Source organism: Mirounga angustirostris, unplaced genomic scaffold, assembly GCF_029215605.1.
Source record: "Mirounga angustirostris isolate CCGP_5_RB_7025 unplaced genomic scaffold, mMirAng1.0.hap1 SCAF_8, whole genome shotgun sequence".
NCBI lineage: Eukaryota > Metazoa > Chordata > Mammalia > Carnivora > Phocidae > Mirounga > Mirounga angustirostris.
In genome coordinates this window covers 91,883,504-91,904,161 of record NW_026991716.1, presented here as the reverse complement: position 1 = coordinate 91,904,161, position 20,658 = coordinate 91,883,504, and positions in this window count along the sequence as shown.

The window sequence follows — 20,658 nt, the reverse complement described above, 5'->3', positions numbered from 1 at the left end:
ACTGTAATGAAAGTGAACAACAGAAGGGCTCTATGTGTCTGGAATGGTTGTGAGCATATGGGTTGTGAGCACGTGGCTGACTGGGGGACTATAGCTGCCCAGCATCATGAGAGATGCTGGTCTCACACCGCACACTGCTAGCCCAGAAAAGATCCAAATTCAAAATCTGAAATACAGTTCCTACTGAATGCACATTAGTTTTGCACCATAGTAGAATTGAAAAATCATAAGTCAGAAAATCATAAGTGAACCATTCATTGTGAATAGGAGGCCATCTGTATAAAGAAAGTACTTTAGTGTTAGAATGTGTGTGTGTACAAATATAAATATAACCATTAATATACCCTAGCCAGTGTATCAGTGATGGTACTGAGAGCTGTGAAGGATTATAAATTCTCCAACCCCTGTGAGGTTGAACCTCCTGTATCTCTCAGCCTCCTTCTTGTACCTCTTTGAATATTATCTCTTCTTTCTTATTATAACAGTAAGTGTGAAACTTTTTATTATTTTAATGGTGAACATTGCAGCTTCTCTAAAAGACAGGAAAGTGGGACTCAGTTCCCAACAAGAGAGCCTGAACTGGCTTGCCAGGCCACACCACAGGGCCTCCCACACAGCAGGTGTCCAGAGTGTTTGTTTAATAAATTAATTACCTTGGTGCAGTTTCACACTCACATTTACTTACCTTCCTGAATGTGAAAAATACAGTCCCTAAAGACATACATCAAGACTGCTTTTGAGAGAGGTAACATCTGCTATGTTACCTGAGTCACAAATGAAAGAAGCAAACCTGATGCTTCAATTGCCATTATCACTGAATAATTGTTTTTAAAATTAGAGAAAGCCTACAATAAGCAGAACTGTGGTTTAAGATAAAGTAGTCAATTTTCAGTTGTACTCTAGAGGTTGAGCAGTACTCATGACTATCATAATTTATGCCAAAGCATGTTTTTAGTCTAGCATAATGGAAAAACAAACTTACTCTCTTTTATGACCTACTGTGAGTTAATTCTGTGCATTTAATAATACTCATAGAAATTAATGAGCTTTCTTAAATATAATTTTTTAGATCCCTCAAATACATAAAAGTTAAAATAATATTCAATTTTCAGAGAAATGGGCACTAACGACAAACTTACTATTTCCTAAAAGACAAAGGGTATTTAAAGGATTTTCATAATCCTTTTACTTCAAATTCTCTAGATCTACATCTTTCAAGCCAACAGTATCTCCTATAAATTTGGAGTTTGGGTCACCAGCAATTTCTTCCCTCTTTTAGGGCTGTGATTAACTTCTATGAAGAATGAAAAAATCCTCAACATTTTTTTTTAACAAGATTTTATTTATTTGACAGAGAGAGATAATGAGAGCAGTAACACAAGCAGGGGGAGTGGGAGAGGGAGAAGCAGGTTCCCGCTGAGCAGGGAGCCCGACTCGGGGCTCAATCCTGGGACCCTGGGATCATGACCTGAGCCGAAGACAGACGCTTAACAACTGAATCACCCAAGCGCCCCTCAACATTTTCACCTTAGATTTCTTTACATACTCTGTGAATCATGCCAGAAACAGGTAGTAAAACTCTGGCTTGTAGAGTAGACTGGAAATCAGGAGCAACAAGTTTAGTTAACACTTCAGGGATTGAGTCACTGATTCTTGGCAGAATTATCTCAAGTCAAGGGTTCCCAGGAAAACAAGGGTGCCCCACTGACTTCCCAACACATATGAATTCTTCATTCTTGGATATTCCCCTTCTCTACAGTGGACAAGCATTTCAAGGAGAATGCTTCTTTCCTGTTTTTGTTTGTTTGTTTTTGTTTTTGTTTTGAGAGAGTGTGTGTGTGTATGTACAAGAGAGAGAGAGTGGGGGGGGGAGGGGCAGAGGGAGAGGAAGAGATAGAATCCCAAGCAGACTCCATGCTCAGTGGCGCAGAGCCTGACACAGGGCTCCATCTCACAACCCTCAGATCATGACCTGAGCTGAAATCAAGTGTCATACCTTTAACCGACTGAGCCACCCAGGCGCCCTTCTTTCCTGGTTTTTGAAAGGATGATAGCTCTGAGAGCAAGTGGATAGCTACATTTGTATTGGATACTTCCATTCTTTAGCTAACTACCTACCATACACCCATCCCCCCCCCCCCCCACCCTCTATCAACTACTCATTCGGGAAGCTTTAGTTTTCTCATGGTTTGGAGAAAATATTACCGGCTTTGGAGTTGGAAAGACCTGGTTTCAAATACTGCTCTGGCATTTACGAACACTATCAGACTCAGTTTTCTCAGTTGTAAACATGGGAGAAAAATTACCTACCTAGCAGAGCTATTATGAAGATTAAATGAGATGCACTGAATATGAAAGCAACTGTCACATAATAGGTACTCAGTTCATTAGTGCCCTTTGTCCTATTTATTCTTGACAAAAGTTTTCTTGTGTTTACTCAACTGACAGGAGAGGTGGGGAATTAGGAGGCTGAAAAGCCCATTCCCCCATGCCACACCCACTTTCCTCAGAAAACATGCCCTCCTCTTTGCCCCTGAAAAACAAAACAAAACAAAACATGCCTAAACCCAATTGGCTGTCACTTTTGCTGTTTATGATCGTTTACTGAGTGACACTAAGGTAAAAATTGGTACTCCTCTTTGTTTAACATCAAGCTTTGTAAATTTATGGGTTTGTAAGCAGGGTCTGTTTTCACACAGAGAAAAGCAACCAGGAAACCTGTCCTGAGCAAGGAAGTTGATGCCTAAATTCCTGAAGGGCTTTTCTGTAGGAAGAAACCACATGATGATGAAGGACCCAAAGCCTCAATGCATCTTCAGCAGTTATCACCTAGATCTGGGGCTGATTGTCCCCTTATGGGTATAAAAAAAAGCTTTTAATAAAAGTGAAATAACAAGGAAGGGTACAATTAATTGCTAGCTATGTACCGGCCACTAAGATTTCAAAGTACTTGAAACTTCTCACACGGTGAAATTAGGACAATCACAAAATGCCAACTGGTAAAAGTAAAAAATTGAGCAAATGCCAGACATTCAGTCATACTTTACTTTTATCTTGAAAAAAATCCAAAATCTAGTTTAAAACTAGCTTGTTTAAACATGTTTACTGACACATAGTAATACAAATGCCTCTCTTTTCAATCCAGATATGCTCCAATGAAGGACTCCTAATCAGTAATCGAATCTCTTCCAGACAAAATTGTTTTGGGGAGCTAATATGAAAAGAGAAGAGTTTTGTAATCCCACCTTTGAAGCAACTACATTGTCTTGTTTTGCAGACAATAACAACCTCTTAGTTTGTGGGAGCTACACAGCGGAAGAGCAAGCCAACATTTGCAAGGTGGGAGAGCCAAGAATGGCTGGCAATGCCTGGGGGAGCCTCCACTGCACAGGCTTGAAAAGGGCCAGGCCAGTTCTTAGGTTTGCACATGGCAGTCATGATAAAGGAGGCACTGTATTTCCACATGAATGTCAACAGTTTGTTTCGACTGTCATATCTTTCTCAGACGAGATCAGGCGTGTTCAGGGTGGTATGGCTGTAGACGGTCATATCTTTTCCAAACAGCAGATGCAAAAATAATCAAGCTGTGCTTTCATAGGATATTTAGGAACCTGTCAGTATTATCAAAATATTTAAATGACAAATTATAAATAAGGTACATTACATGTCATAGCAGCAGCATTACTTCAAGCCCTTGTAAAGGGAGTTCTTGCATGAGTATGATATGGATAGACCCTATAATTTCAAATTGACATTTTGTCATTATAAAATATGGCTGTGCAAGTTTAACAATTTTTTGATTTCTGAAACTAATAATACACTGTATGCTAATTAATTGAATTTAAATAAAATTAAATAAAATCTAAAAAATTTTTTGAAAACATGAATTCAGTTATTTTTAGTGGGGCATTTTTGGGTTTTGGTTTTTTTTTTTTTTGGTAGTAGGTAAAATACTAATTATAGCAGAAACTCTGAAAGCATTCAATATGTCAGTAACCGGACTGTAGTGTATACAGCGGCTAAATAGCTAGTAACTCAATCTTGCGATCAGACAATCTCATAGTTGTTGGCTTATGAAACGGGGGGAAGATTTCCAGGAGAATAGTCACCAGGAAGTTAGATGAATCAGTTGGGCTCCTGTCAAAGGTCGGTCCAGGCCAGGAGCAGGGAGGCGCAGTCTATAATCCAAGAGAACCAAAAAGAACAGCTGCTCTGAAATCAGAAAACCTGTTTTAGTCCCACTTCCTTCATCCGCATTGCATTCTTGGAACTTCAGGCTCCTCACCTATAAAATGAGGGCATGGGCTTATTGCACAGAGCCATTATGAGCCTCAAGTGGGATAAAATATCAGCAATGGTTTATAATTCTTGAAGTGTAAAGCCAACATAAGGTAAAACATATATTCAATGTCAGAGACTCGTCATCGATAAATCAGGAACTAAAATCAAATGGTTCAAGCAGCAGGACTTCTAGAGACCTAAAGTTAGAACTGCTCCTAGCAGCTCTGCTTGAGGAATTCTGATATCCCCACTGAGCCTGGGCAGCAACTGCAAAGTCTGAGGACCACCCGTCTTCCATTCAACTGCCTGTGCCAAGACCTTGGGAGAGGAAGGAGGGTATACAAACTAGGCCTACATCTTGGTTATGTTGTTTCCTGGCAAAGGTTGGGCAGAAGCCCCAAACACAGGATCTAGACACATTACTTTTGCATCACACACACTTTAGAATTTCTCTTTAAAATAGTTTTTCCTTCTAAAATTTTAATGTACTTACATTTCTATGAATTTACATATTTTTCTCTCCACTACTTAACACAAAAATTGTCTAGTACCAAAAATTAACTTGATTTCCTATATATGTTATAATTTCTCATTGTGAAACTGAAGACCTAAATATACTCATCGTGGGAATATAAAGAAGGCAGCATTAACCACACTGATTTCAATTTGTAGTGATTAACTGAAAGATTCAAGACCACAAGGTAGAGAATCCCAGCCCCAACCTTATGAGCTCTGTAACATTGGCTAAATTACCATACCCCAGTGTGCCTCATTTTTTCTCAAAATGGGGATAATAATAGTATGTACCTACCTCCAAGGGATGTTATGAATTAATTGCAGTGAGTTAATATTTGTAAAGCGCTTAGAACAGTGTCTGATACATACTGTGTATATTAAATAAACTGCATCTTTCCGTCAAATCTTAATGGAAGATAACGTTTTCACAGACCTGGTCTGAAGTTGTTATTATAAACTAAATGCTTCCTCTCATTCCTTATCTTATTTAGCATATGGTATTTTATCTCTTGACCCCAATCACAAGATAAAGAACTATCCAACTAGAGAACCCAAAGAACTATTAGGAGCTTATGCCACTCCTTATTAACTAATTCGAAAAAAAATAGAAGGTGTATTACATGTGGTGTCTTTATGTACCTATTGGCCAAATCTCTTATACAAGCTGTTGATATTAACTTCAGATACCATAACCCTAATTTCTAATAAATGAGACTCAGTTAGGATTGCTGGTTTGAAATGGCACATTACAATAATAAATACGGACAACCGCCAACTTTCTTCACCACAGGATATTTTGCCAAGCTTAACAGCGACTTACTTTTACTTGTTTAACTGCCATCATGGGAAGGTAAAAAACAAAAGGTACTTGTTAATTCTGTGTTTCATTTTTCTGAGTTAGCTACAGGTTTAGCCTGCACTCATCTTGTCTACAACTTGTTGATGAGAGAAACTGGGGACACCACAATGGACTTTGGATTCTCTGAGTCACTTGTATGTCCTTGGGGTCTCCTGGCACTTTGTCAAAATGCTCCCTTGTGATGAAGGGTCTCTGTCATTGCTTCATTTCCACTGAACATGCCCATCCAGGAGATGTTCAGTGCTGTAAAGACAGCACTAAGCAAGTGCTCATTCTCTAGAATGAAGATTTCTCATAAATCTGAATCCTTAGAGGGATTTTGATGAGGCATTTGAGTCAGCCCAATGCAGCTATATTTTAAGGGAACTACAAATGAGCTAATGAAACTCAACTGACTTGCTTTTCTTACCAAATCCCACAAATATCAGACATTCATACATACTTTATCTTGAAAACTTGCTTTGGGACAAGGTATTGAATTCACATTTCAAATCTATCCTAGGTAAAAGCTGAGAATTCATTTTTCTGAAGTGAATGTATAGAAAGAGACCTGTGGGATGTGCCTGGCAATTTGGTATGAAAATAAAGATAAGTTGTTTTTAAGGAAGAACACCTTGCTTTGAGAGGATAGGCTATGCTGGACTCTCTCCAGAATCTTTGACGAAGATTGAGTAGATACCAAGTTTGCTCTCTGGATTTGTAAATCTATTTAAAGAATGTTAAGAACCACTTATTTTCAGCCTATAATTTTAGAATGTCAACATCATGTTTACTTAGAATTTCAGCTAAGGTTTTCAAATGAGTATGTCACATTCCAAGCCCAATCTTTCTTTGTGAGTGTCAAAATATGACAGAAGAGCTGAAATATTACGGTCTCAGCCTCTAGGTATTTTAAGAAACAGCAGAAAATTATTTAGGCACAATCCCAAATACATGATTCTCTTTGACTTAAATGCTACTGCGAAGATAAAAGTTTCCATGGGCACTGGATATAATTTAAGATGATTATAATCTCAAGAAGGTTTGGAACCTTTGCTGATCTTTATATCAGAGAACAAAATTTCTCATTAATTATTCAATATGAGTAAAACTTCTTCATCAGAAAAAAACTTCTGCTTCTTCAAGATAATCCTTCTTCTGACCTCATACATTTGATTAAGTCTTCTATTTCTGCACTTCATGCATCGTATGCTACTTTCTTCATTTTCAGCTGTATGCTCCACACTCCACTACTGTGCAAGATGCTTAGGAGCAGGGATCGTCTCTGATTTTATTGTTCTATTTCCCAGTGTCTAATACAGAATAAGGGCTCTCTGTTTGTTGATCATAAGAAACTTCTCTAAAATTGGACTGATAAACATTTCAATAAGAAGATCCAGAAAGGAATTTGTACCATAGAATAATCTATTATTAATCCTAGAAAAATGATTCTATAGGTCAGATTGCATTGCTTTTCATGAACTAGATCTCTAAAATCTTCTGTACAGTAAGTACAACATGAAATACAGATTAAGCAATTATTTGATAAAGTTTTCAAGATAAACAGAAATATACAATTTAAGATTCAAATGGTCTTACCAGAAACAATTTTTTAAAAATAAATAAATCACTTTTTTCTGCATTGTAGTGATTAACTGAAAGACTCAAGACCACAAGGTAGAGAATCCCAGCCCCGACCTTATGAGCTCTGTAACATTGGCTAAATTACCATACCCCAGTGTGCCTCATTTTTTCTCAAAATGGGGATAATAATAGTATGTACCTACCTCCAAGGGATGTTATGAATTAATTGCAGTGAGTTAGTATTTGTAAAGCGCTTAGAACAACAGTGTCTGATACATACTGTGTATATTAAATAAACTGCATCTTTCCGTCAAATCTTAATGGAAGATAACGTTTTCACAGACCTGGTCTGAAGTTGTTATTATAAACTAAATGCTTCCTCTCATTCCTTATCTTATTTAGCATATGGTATTTTATCTCTTGACCCCAATCACACGCACGGGTTCTGAGCATTTGACGTGCGTTAACTTGTTTTTTATAACAACTCTTATTATGCCCCTTTTATGGATGAGAAAACTGGAGCACAAAAAGGTTAATAACTTGCCCAGGATGACATGGCTGTTACGGTCAGTAAATGAACAGGGATTTAAACCCAGGTAGAGAATCCCCCCTCTGAATAAACTGTTTAAAAAATGGAGTATGGGGCGCCTGGGTGGCTCAGTCGGTTAAGCATTCCTGAAACACAAGTGACCCATTAGGTGAACTCAAACTTTAAGACAGGTAAGTCTTTTCAATATTCATAGTAAGATGGACATTTTGAATGACTATTGGGAGTTAGAAAGTGAATTTCAATATCTAATATCTTTGCTGCATTGCTTTAATCATAGGCGAATAGTAAAGCTGTGATTTACTGTCTCATCCTTACAAATAAGATTTATAATTAAAGCTAAAGAAGAAAAAAGAAGGGGTACCTGGGTGGTGCCATCAGTTGAGCATCAACTCTTGGCTTCAGCTCGGGTTGTGATCTTGGGGTTGTGAGATCGAGCCCCGCGTTGGGCTCTGTGCTCAGCCCGGAGTCTGCTAGGGACTCTCTCTCCCTCTCCCTTTGCCCCTCCCCCCCACCCCCGCGCTCTTGTGTGTATTCTCTCTCTCTCAAATGAATAGACAAATCTTTCTTAAAAAGAAGAAGAAAAAAGAAGTGAACCCAAGCCCAGAAGTTCTAAAGGTCTCCAAGAGCATGTACATCACTTGTGTATGGACTAAGAAGATCATGACCGAAAGTGTAGAAAGAGGGGGTGAGTAGTGATACAATGACAGAGAGAAGCAGCAAAGAATTAGCCTACACCAAACTCAGACTCCAAATCACTTCAGGAGAAACTCCTCTAGCTTCAAGTAGAAAGCTGACCTTTCGCTTCCTCAGTCCTAGGTATTAAGAATTTTAAGTCACCGAATGCATAAAGGGCCACCCTTCAATAGACGAACAGGCACATCCAGATACTCAAAGATATTTCAGGGCTTGACAGGCCTGGTTACAACTTCTGGGCTCCTGAAGTTGCTTGACTTCACTTACAGTGTAAAAGCATATCTATTCAAGCTGCCACCACTGCTATGAAGATAAGAACCACAGGGGTCACAGTCCCTGTCCCTCCTGCCTCCCTCACCTTTCCTCTCTCCAGCACCGGCTTTGGGCGAGGCTTGGCACCTAGTGTTTTGGGTGTGATATCTAATCCTCCTAGAGCCCCGTGAGGGGAGTGGCTGCGTCTCCCTTCTAGAGGGGGAGGAAGTCGAGGCTTAAGGAAACTTGGATCAAATGGTGGAGGCAGGGGGCGCCTGGGTGGCTCAGTCGTTGAGCGTCTGCCTTCAGCTCAGGTCATGATCTCGGGGTCCTGGGATCGAGCCCCACATCGGGCTCTCTGCTCCGCGGGAAGCCTGCTTCTCCCTCTCCCACTCCCCCTGCTTGTGTTCCCTCTCTCGCTGTGGGTCTCTCTCTGTCAAATAAATAAAATCTTTAAAAAAAAAAAAAAGAAAGAAAAAAAAAATGGTGGAGGCAGATTTGAAACTGTGTCCAACACCACCGTCTGTGCCTTTTTCACTGCAGCCTGATGTCAGAGCTCCTACTTATTGGGCATCTGTTCTCTTCCAGGCACGATGCTAGTTGTTTTAAATAAATAAGTCTCAAAAACAATGCTTAGAGGTGGGTGTCAGATCATTAAACTGAAGTAACTTCCCAAGAAGCTCACAGCTAGTAAATGACAGAGCTCAAGTTTAAATTCCCGGTTTATCAGTGGTGAAATAAAACCTAAAATTTCAAACTCTTGCCTTTGACGAAAGATAAGTAAGAAAAATAACCCAGTGTTAACCGGCTTAGATGTAACATTAGATAAAACCAAACTTGACTTATCTAGCTCTGTCCTTTATGTTAGAAAATAATTCAACCTGTTCAGAGTCCTAAACACTAAACCAGCCACACAAGACTGAAAACTAGAATCAATTTTAAGTCATAAAGACTAACACTCTACAGATCCAGAACGCTTTCAAATAACATTTTAAACAGCTGTTTTTTTTCTGAAGGAAAAAGTTTATCCTCACAACATTCTAGTGATATACACAGGGAGTAAGTTGTTTTCCCTTGAGAGAAGGGTAAGGTCCATTGCAGTACAGAAAAACAGGACTGTGTACAGGGCAGAAACTTGAGCCTGCAAACCCTGACTTGAAGGTAGGTCTCTGCCCACCCAGTGAAGATGCTCTGCCCTCCGGCACTGGCTGCATTTTTCCTCCAAAGGAAATGAGGTCTGCAGATTTTCCGAGGATTACAAGGCTCCCCACCACTTGGGTTTGGCTCTCTGGCAGAGAACATTAATGCTTGCTTTCTAGGTTTGGGATTCAGTTTAGTTTGAGGGTAATCATTTTCACTTCACTGCACTGACCTTTAGCTAAGAGCTCCATAAGGGGATATATAAAAGGAAGCACCATTTCCATCATATAGCAGAAAATAAACACATAAAATTACTACTAAAAAGGAGGTGTAGGCAAGATACTAGTGAGAAAAAAGGGAAACAACCTCTCCCTTACTAGCGCTGACAATATGCCAGTCACTGTTCTGAGCATTTGACGTGTGTTAACTTGTTTTTTATAACAACTCTTATTATGCCCCTTTTATGGATGAGAAAACTGGAGCACAAAAAGGTTAATAACTTGCCCGGGATGACATGGCTGTTACGGTAAGTAGATGAACAGGGATTTAAACCCAGGTAGAGAATCCCCCCTCTGAATAAACTGTTTAAAAAATGGGGTATGGGGCACCTGGGTGGCTCAGTCGGTTAAGCATCTGCCTTTGGCTCAGGTCATGATCCCAGGGTCCTGGGATCGAGCCCCACATCAGGCTCCCTGCTTGGCGGGAAGCCTGCTTCTCCCTCTCCCTCTGCCCCTGCTTGTGTCCCCTCTCTCGCTGTGTCTCTTTCTGTCAAATAAATAAATAAAGTCTTTAAAAAAATAAAAATAAAAAAATCAAAAATGGAGTATAATTCAAAACATCATAAATGAGTACCACTATTGGCTACTAACGCAAGTCAGGCCACAGCTCCCAATGCCCAAACTGTGTCCTCTCCCCTGGGCCCCCTGATGGCTAAAGATTAATGGACTACACAGGAGACGGGCTGCCGAGGAGGGCAACAGCTCTCTTTCTATGAAAAATAACATATTAACACGTTTACCAAGACCAAGCTGAAAAAAATCGTAAGGGTGAATTTTAGGAAGAGAGGCAGCCAGTGTTCAAATTATTTTACATAAAGAAAGAAAATGACCCTTATTGATTTTTAGAACATCTACACTGAAAGCTGCAAATATTTGCAGAATACAGAAATCTGACCTCAGTAAACTTTAAACCATCATTGAAGGGGTAAGCTCTTGCAGGAAGAGAAGCATTTTTCCCCACCATTCTTTCTATTTCTTCCATTAGATCTTGGCATTTACAATGATAATGATGATAAGGACGATGATTTTACATTTACCGAGTTTCTACTTTGTGCCCAGAAGTCTGATAAAAGTTTTACATTTAGGGCGCCTGGGTGGCTCAGTTGGTTGAGCGACTGCCTTCGGCTCAGGTCATGATCCCAGGGTCCTGGGATCGAGTCCCACATCGGGCTCCCGGCTCAGCAGGAAGCCTGCTTCTCCCTCTCCCACTCCCCCTGCTTGTGTTTCTGCTCTCACTGTCTCTGTCTCTGTCAAATAAATAAATAAAATTAAAAAAAAAAAAAAAAAAAAAGTTTTACATTTAAAGCATAAACTATCATTTGATACTCACAACAGCTCTACAGAGTCAATATTACCGTTTTTCCCATTTTTGAAATGAAGAAACGGAGACTCAGAAAGGTGAAGTAACTTGCCCAAGGTCACACAGCCAGGATAATAAATTCATTTTTTGTTTGCTCTAAAAGCCCATAATATTAATGGTATATGCCCAGCAAAAACATGTGGCCACCCGACGGGTCCGCTCCTCACACAGAGACAAAGACCAACAGCGAGCGCGGCACATCTTGCCTCCTTCCACCACCTCAAGTCCTGAACAGAAGTGAATGGACTCAGTCAGACGGTTCAAGAGAGCCACACTGGTCAAGATGGGCCAGAAACCTAAGTGTGCTTTAGCCACGCTCTTTAGACTAGAAACAGGTACACTGTCTCAGAAGTAAACAAAATATTTAGGAAGATGATCTAACTAGGAAAACATCCCAAAGACAGACCAGTGTGCTTAGTTTTCAGAACATTTGTTAGTACAAAGTTCATCACAGTTCCAAAGGAAAGAATAGAGTCCTTCAAGACTGAACAAAAATACAAGATACTTGAGGAGAGAAGCAAAAGCTCCTATTTTAAGTTTCAGTCTAAAATGTACTTGGATTTGAATACATTGTCTATAACTGTGTATGATTACATTTTGATAGACAGGAAGTGATGGGGGTATGTCAGATAAAAAAAAAACCATCAAGGAAGTGTTTAAAATATTTACAGAAGTAATAGGAAAAATACTTCAATGAAGGGTACATCATTATTAAGTAACATTTTTTTAAAGAAATTTCAATTGGGGACACCTGGGTGGCTCAGTCAGTTAAGTGTCAATACGTGGGGTGGTGGGAATGGAGCCCCGTGAGGGTGGGTTCCACACTCAGTGGGGAGTCTGCTTCTCTCCCTCTCCCTCTACCCCTTCCCCCACTCATGCTCTCTCCCTCTCTCTCTCTAAAATAAATGGAAAATAATAAAATAAATGGATAAATCTTTCTAAAAAAGGAAATTTCAATTGGTGATTAAGCAAATTAAGTCTTTGAATAGATAAAAGTATGTTCTATTACAACCAATTATTACCATGGATGATAAAAATATGAGAAAAAAAATGCCTTCTTTCGTAGCACTCCTCTTCCATCCCCTCAAACATACTCGGACCATCCTGAACCACTTGTATTTCTCAGGAAGTGCCATGCTCTTCCCAGTGTTGGTGATGCTCATAGTGCAATCTCAACCTGGAAGTCATTGCTGCACCCCTTTTCTGACTAAACTACTTCAGCCTTCCTCCTCCAGGAAGGCTTCCTGGATCCCCACCTCTGTGCTAACATCTATTGTAGGATTCATCCCACTCTTTACTTATTGGTCTCCACGGGAAACTAAGAATTCTTTGATTACAGGGGCCATGTTCATTGTTTTTTATATCCCAGCACTTAGTGAAGATGCCCAATAAAATTTTACTAAGTGAATGAAAATATATTACAGAATTAAGACTCTTCTAGAAATGAAAGGAAAATATATCTAAAATGCAAATTTTGCACTATTTTATTCTGAGCTTCGTAGTTCATAAGGGTGTATTTTAAAAATATGTACAGCAGGAATTACTGGATATTGCCAACTGCCCTTCATTAAAAATATTTTATACTTCCAAACCACATAAATAGATTGGTACTTCAAATTGATTATTGTTCAGTGAATGTATCTCTTCAGCTAGTATAATTGAATAATACAAAGTTTTGATAAAAATTTAAAAAGCACAACAGCAATTACATTTTTAATAACTAGGGGCTGCCTACACTAGCTTAGTTCTGACACTGGTTCCAACGGGGACAAGCCATTCACCTTTTGGTTTCAGGTTCTCCACCCGTAAAATGTGGGTAACCATCCCTGCCACTTCCTCCTCCTTGAGGATCCTGTGAGGTCAGTGGAGATCTGTAAGAGTGGAGATCTTCACAATAAAGGCACCATTGTCCAAAGTACTGTATAATTCCAAGGTAGAGTTCCTATCATTCATTATAGCAATAATCCTTCACTACCCTCCTGCTCTCCTTAGCAGGTTAGTGTAGATAGAACTCTTGCCTAAAGTCTTTGCCAGTCAAAGTAAAAGCCACATGGGTGGGCACACGTTCCTCTCGCTGGTGCTTGGCCTGAGCCAGAAGCCACAAGGAACCCGAGGCCACGAGGAACCCGCAGAGGCCAAGCCTGTGCCCCTCTGGGCCCTGTTAACACTCCTGAGAGGGGGAAACGCACCCTGGGCCCTTTCCCTCCTCCGAGTGCGGTGAGGATTCGGGGTCAGCAGAGCTGGGGATGGATGACGGGAGGGAAGGGGAGACTCGAGGGCTCGGGCGAGGAGCTTACCTGGCCTCGCAGAGGGGCGCCGGGGGCGGGTGCGGGACGAACACCCCACAGTCAGACGGCAGAGGCTGCTGCTTCTTCTTGGAGCGCCAGATATGGAAAGGGGTGTGTTTCTTGGGGGTCCTGGATGGACTGGACTCCGCGTGGTGGCCCTGAGGTGGCGGCGACAGTGGCATCTTCTTGTCCGCCTCCTCCTCCGCCGCCCGGCCCTTGTGGAAGAACATACCTGGGCGCCAGCTCGCCCGCCTTTCCCAGCGCGCCGTCGGACCCCGCCCCCTCGTCGCCGGCGCGGGGCACTGCAGAGGGTTAGAGGACGAGGACAGAGCCGGAGCGCGAGCAGCACGGCCGCCCGAGCCCTCTGGGCGCAGGCGACTGCCTGGCCGCGGCGCAGCGCCCCCACGCGGCGAGGGTGGCACCAGGTGCGAGCCCAGGTGCGGCGCGCGCGCCCGGCGCCGCAGGTAGAACCGACACGCCCCCCGTCCCGGGTCTGGGTACGTGCGGCGGCCGCGGGGCAGCGACGCCTTCTGGACGCCCTCGGAACTGCGTCTCCTGACGCTGCACCGCCGCCTCTGGGCTGGGAGCCAGAGCTGGGTCAGATTTCGACAGCGCCTCAGGTGAAGGTGCCATCCGTCGCCTGCGGAGTTGTTGGCCACTTGTTGGCCTGTGTCAGGCTGGCAGAATGAGTGACTTAGCCAGGAGCCCCGCCTGAAGAAGGATGGGAGAGGCGCATCCCGTGGCGGGGCCACCCGGCAATTAGGATTATTCCACTCTGACCTTTGGGTGGCTTGGGCAACGTCACACGCTGGGTGGCTTCCGTTCCTTTTTGTAAACACGCGTGCCAACTCCTCTCCTCTCCCTTCAAGAGTCTAAATAATTAATTTGTATTTGCATCTCATAAAGTGCATAAGGGTAAAAAACAGAAGAGAATTAGGCATATTCCCCAGTTCCCAAAGGGCTTAATAGAACCCTCACCGTGAATTAAATGCCAGTCCCACGAGGTTCTCATTATCTGCTTTACTGTTAATGACTTTCTTTCCTTAACCTCACAGTTGTGATTAAATATCAAAGGCAACTAATATTTAAAGCAAAAGAAGTACATGAGCAATTATTTGGGGCATTATTAGAGTATAAAGAGCTCAAGAGCCAAGCACTGCTGCTTAAAAATTAAATGCAGTACGAGTCCCTCTTACACTGTAATACCTTCTTTTCTCTTTAAAGACCCAACTCATTTACTCATTCACTCACTCATTTAAAGAACTTTTATTTTTATTTAATTTTTAAATACTTATATTGTTATCAGGTATAACCTACATCCAGTAAATCAAATGCACAGATCATAAGTATATAACTCAAATGTTTACATATTTAAACATTTATGCGCTTGGGGGTATAAAATGGTTTTAATGAAGGGCAGTTAACATTGTCCCAGAAAATCCTTCTGTGTGTGGCTTTTAAATATACCATTATAAAATACAGAGTATTTCCCAACTTCAGAAGTCCCTCTTCTGTCCCCTTCTAGTGTCTTACCCTCCCTTCGGTAAAAGATAACCATTAGTCTGAACTTTATCACCAGAGATTAAATTTGCCTCTTCTGGAAGTTCATATAAATGGATTCACAATATGTACTTTTCTTGTATCCAGTTTCTTTTGCTCAGTATTAGTCTATAAGAATCATCCATCTTGTGGCATGTGGCAGTTTTTTGTTTTGAATAAAAAATATTGTGTTCTATTCTGTGATATGAATATACCACAGTTAATTTATCCCATCTGTGGTTGGGCATTTAGGTTGTTTGTTATGAATCAAGCTGATATGAACCTTCTTAGACATAAGCATTTATTTCTTTTGGATATATACCCAAGACTTCAATCTCTGGGTAATAGCGTACACATATGTTCAGCTCAGTAAATTTTGCCAAGTAATTTCCCAAAATGGTTGTGTCAGCTATGTTTGAAATCTCTAATTTTTCTACATTGTCACCAACACTTGACATTATCAATCCTTTTTATTTGGGCCATTCTGATGAGGATGTATGTAGTGGTATCTCATTACAATTTTATTTTTTATTACAATTTTAATTTATGTTTTCCTCAAGAAACATTTGTTGAATTTATTGTAGGCTGATTATGTGCCCAGCCCTGACTTGGCAGCAGTTGGGCGTGACTGACAGATACATTGATGATATACATCAAAAGGGAAGAGAATTAGTAGAGGAATGTGCAAAGCATTATGGGAGTTTGGGAACATTACTACCTCAGCCTGGGAGTTTGGGAGGGAGGAAGAGGAGCAGTTAGTAAAGATTTATTACAAAAATGGCCCTTGAGTTGACCCTTAAAGGGCAAGGGGAATAACAAGGAATGGGGAAGAGAAGGGAAGAGGAAGAAAGGAGAAGAGGAAGCAAAGGGGGAAGGGGGAAAAGAGAAAGAGGAAGTTTTATGCACATTTACTCAAATATTTACAAGTTCGGAAATTCATTCCAAGCAGAATTCCTCAAGCCACCCCCCCTTTGAGCCACCAGTGAATCTGGAATATATTTCAGTTATCACACTGTTCACATGGCATGGATGTTATTTATTTACATATCTGTGTCCCATATTAGCCCGAGAGAAACTTAAGGACATTTCTCATTTATTTTTATATTTTTAAGACATAAATGTTCATTAATTGAAATAATCAAATAAATTGGTATAGTAACTTCATTGAATACCTAGACTGTTTCAGGCATTGATATTTTAGACTGCACACTTTGTAACTGCAAAGACCACGTGTGTCTTTTTCACAATTATATCCCCAGTGACTAGCACAGTGCATGGCACAGAGTAGGCACTCAATGTATATTTTTAGATGAATTATATAAGAAATCAGAGCTATGCATAAAAGCATAACATACAGCACTTGTGATGAATCTAATGAGGGAAACAGGCACCTAAATACAACACAACTTGATTAAATAATTTACAACTTGTCCAATAAAACTTGATAAGTGTTCTAACCAAGGTGTTACGCTAGTTTTCAGTCATTGCAAAAACAGATCTACTTAGACTTGTTTGAGCAATAAATTAATTTATCACAGCATTTAGGTGGCTCATAGAATAGGCCACAGAGCCAGAGAGCCAGAGTCTGAAACCTAAACATGCCCAACCACCGGAGAGAGCTGGTCTGGCCATACCATTCTCACCTCTCTACACTAGGGGCTTCACACAGGCAATCCTGCTACTGTCACCCCAAGAATCAAAGGCCTGTTCTAGTTACTCTTGATAGAAGATCAGCCCCCCACCTCACCCCACTTACACATATACTGCTCCCTTCTAAAGGAAGAGTTTCATGAAGGCACATCTGATGGGGGGAGCCTGGGTCATTTAACAGCTTCCTAGCTGCAAGGGAAATCTAAGTTTTCTGGGTGTTACTTCAGAGAGATGGAATTCATGTGGCTAAAAACTTGCCAAACATAGCACACCCCATAGCACATAAAATAGTCTAGGCCCTCAAAAGCATGAAAGATGGCCACTGCCAAAGGAAAGAGGAAAAGGCTACGAGAACATAGAAGTGACTAACTCTGTATGGCTCCAGGAAGTCATCAGCAAGGAAGTGATGGGTTTATGAGCTGTGCTGATGAATAAGAATTTGCCAGATGGAGAAGAGAGGGCTAGCAATCCAGGAAGAGTAAACAACATGGGCCAAGTCCCAGGATTGTGAAAGGGCATGCATTGTTGGTGGGGAATAGTGAGAAGCTAAGTGAGGCTGGAGAGAAGGAGGATGGGGTGGGGCAGAGTGGCAGGAGATGATGATGGTAAAATCAGGCGGGGCCAGATTGCTAAGCACTTGGTAAGCCATGCTTTTAAGGAATTAGCTTTGTAGGCAAAAGGGACTGAGATTACAGTTTTAAGTAGAGGAATGAAATAAACAAACTTGGGTTTTATAAAGTGTATCCTGAATGGAGTGGAGTAGGGTGAAACTATTTGAGGTAGACTCATTAAGAGGTTGCTGCCAGAGGTCAGGGGAGAGCATTGGGAGCCCAGGCCAAAGCAATGGGGTAGGAATCTAGAGGAGGGTACGGATACAAAATACACGTAGGAGATGGAATCACTAGGACTTGTGGTGAATGAAGAAGGAGAAGCCAACAAGGATGACTATGAAATTAGGTTTCCAGGTTAGGTAAAAGGATGGAAGTGAAACCAGTAACTAAAAACAGCAAAACAGGAGAAAGACTAGGTCATGAAAATAAATTTGGCTTTGAACATACTGAGGCTAAAGTACTTGGAGGCTATATAAGCAGAGATTTCTAAGAATTCATTGAAAAATACAGTTATGGAAGTCATAGGTCAGAGCTACATGTCATTGAATAGGTGGGAGTTGATGCCACGAAATTGAATAAGATCACCCAACGCAAATGTGTAGAATAAGAATAAAGGAGGAGCAAGGACAAAACTCTGAGTAATGCTAACATTTAAGTAACTAACATTAAGAGGTAGGAGGATATCTGGCACAGAGTGTATCCCCTTGGCAAGGTCATGTGATTTCTATCTTTAAGATTTTAATAGATAGACAGAAGTAGAGTCCTCTATCTTATAATGCCCTTTGCACTCCTCTCCCTCCATCCAGCAATCTGAGGTCCATTTCCGATCTCTCCTCATCCTCCAAGGGGCCAACTCCTCTAACCTACAGTGACTTTTTTTCTTTCTCTGGTTGTTTGTTACACTTTCTGTCTGAATTTAAGTTGACATTATGGTAGATTGTAAAAATGCCCACAATTCTCCACTCTTTCCATAAAGAAGCAGAGTCTATTTTCTCACTCCCTAAATCTGGGTTGGCCGTGACTTACTTTGGCAAATGAAACATTAGCACGAGTAATGCAAGAAGTACTTGAAAAGAGCTTGCACACTGGGCTTTCCTCCTTGCTTCTCTTGGAATCTTCCTGCCATATGAACATGCCTAAAGTAGCCTGTTAGATGATGAGAGATATGTGGCCAAGTGACCCCCATCAGCCCCAGTCAACAGATAGATAACCATCACAAATGTGAGTGAGACCATCTGGGACTAGCCAGCCCCTAGTTAAATCACCAACTGGTCCCTGACAGATGAGAGTCTAGCGGAGATCAGTGGAGGTTGTCCCAGACCAGAACTGCCCAGCAGAATCATGAGCCAACTAAATGGTGTTGTTTTAAGCCATTAATTTTTTGGTCTCAAAATATTTGTTGGAGAAAATACAACAAAACAAAACAAACAAACAAAAAACAGTTTTAAGTCTGGCATTAAGTCAATAAACAGCCAACTCAGTTGCAAACACCATGCTATTTTAGCCTCAGAGATGTACAATGAATGGAAGCAAGGGGAAAATCCTGAACTACTACATAAAAATTCAATTATATTCACACTTCTTAATAAGAAAATGCACCTTAGCCCAAAGCAGTTGCAAAGTGTTTACCTGAATTACATGAATTAAAATCTACTTAAAAATCATTTAAATAGATGGAACAGGGAATCCTCAAACTGGCCTTAACGGCACAACCATCTTTATAGTACACTTGTACTATATTAGAAAGATAGTGTTCAATTAAGCCACTAAATTTTGGGGCAGTTTGTTATGCAGCAATAGATAATAGAAAGTGATTCAGATACTAGAGGATTAAAATCTGTTCTCTTCAACTATTATTTAGGTCAAGTCATCTTCTTGAAATCTCCAAGTACAAATTAGCTATACTTTGTAAGTTAATTATTTGAAATTTGGAACACATTGTCTCAGAAACAGATTTATTTAGAGGGCCACTTCATAGACTAGCCCACAGGAGTTAATCTGACATATGATGGGGCCCAAATACCTTATTTGCAGTGCAAAGCCATAGAACATAATTCTCTTGTTAATGGTGCTGACTTGGTGGGCTTGCCTGAGAACCTGCCACCACCATTTGTAAAACTGTTTCTATGTTTGTGAAACTGTTACTATCATGTGGTAAAACAGGGATGCAGTAAGGCCAGGAACCAATTCTTCTTGCCTTCTCCCCATCACTCAGTTCCAGAAGGACTATGACTAGAGAAACTGAGATCCTGGAGGATCTGAGTTTACTTTCAGTCCTTTTTGAACCTAGGGTCTCTTCTTGTGGCCTGGAACCTTCAGACATGGGGGTCAGCCAAGCTCTAGATACCTGAACAACTCAACTGAGAATTTCAGCTATTAGGATCCTCCATCCTTGGCTACGTGCTCCCCTCGCCCCAACAAAATGTTTTATTTTGAAAAATGTCAAAAAGACAGAAAAGTCTCAAAATGGAACAATGAAGGAAATTCTGCTTCTGACCACAATGGAGTAACTTGAACAGGACTGACCCTTCACCATGAACAACTAGCCACCAGAACAAAATAAATGAAAAAAAATATATTGTTCACAGATACTGGGGCAATAGCTAGGACAAGACTATGATCTATGAGAAGAGGAAAACAAATGAAGTAAGCATTCCAATTGCCCTTGCTTTCTGCATGGAGACACTTCCTGGAAGGCATCAGAAGGTGGTATTCCTAAGAGATGCAAAGCAGTTTTACTTAGGTGAGGGGCAGAGGTTGAATTTTAAGAAGGCTAAAGTGGCTGGTTTTTTGGAGCAGAGAACTGTAGAAGCTGCTGCACAGAAAAAAAAAAAAATCAAGAAATATGCTTAGGGAATCCCTTGAATTTGTTGTTGAATATCAAACTGTGCATGTATAAGATGAAGCTCCACAAAGAGGGCAAAAAGCAAATAACAACCAGTCAGCTGAATGATTTCCAGAGCTCACACAAGACTGGAGATGCTCACATTCCAACCAATCAGAGTAATGAGTCCTCATTGAATACCCAGGTATTCAACAGAGCTGGTAGAAGAGCTACACCTTAGTAGAAGGGCTAAC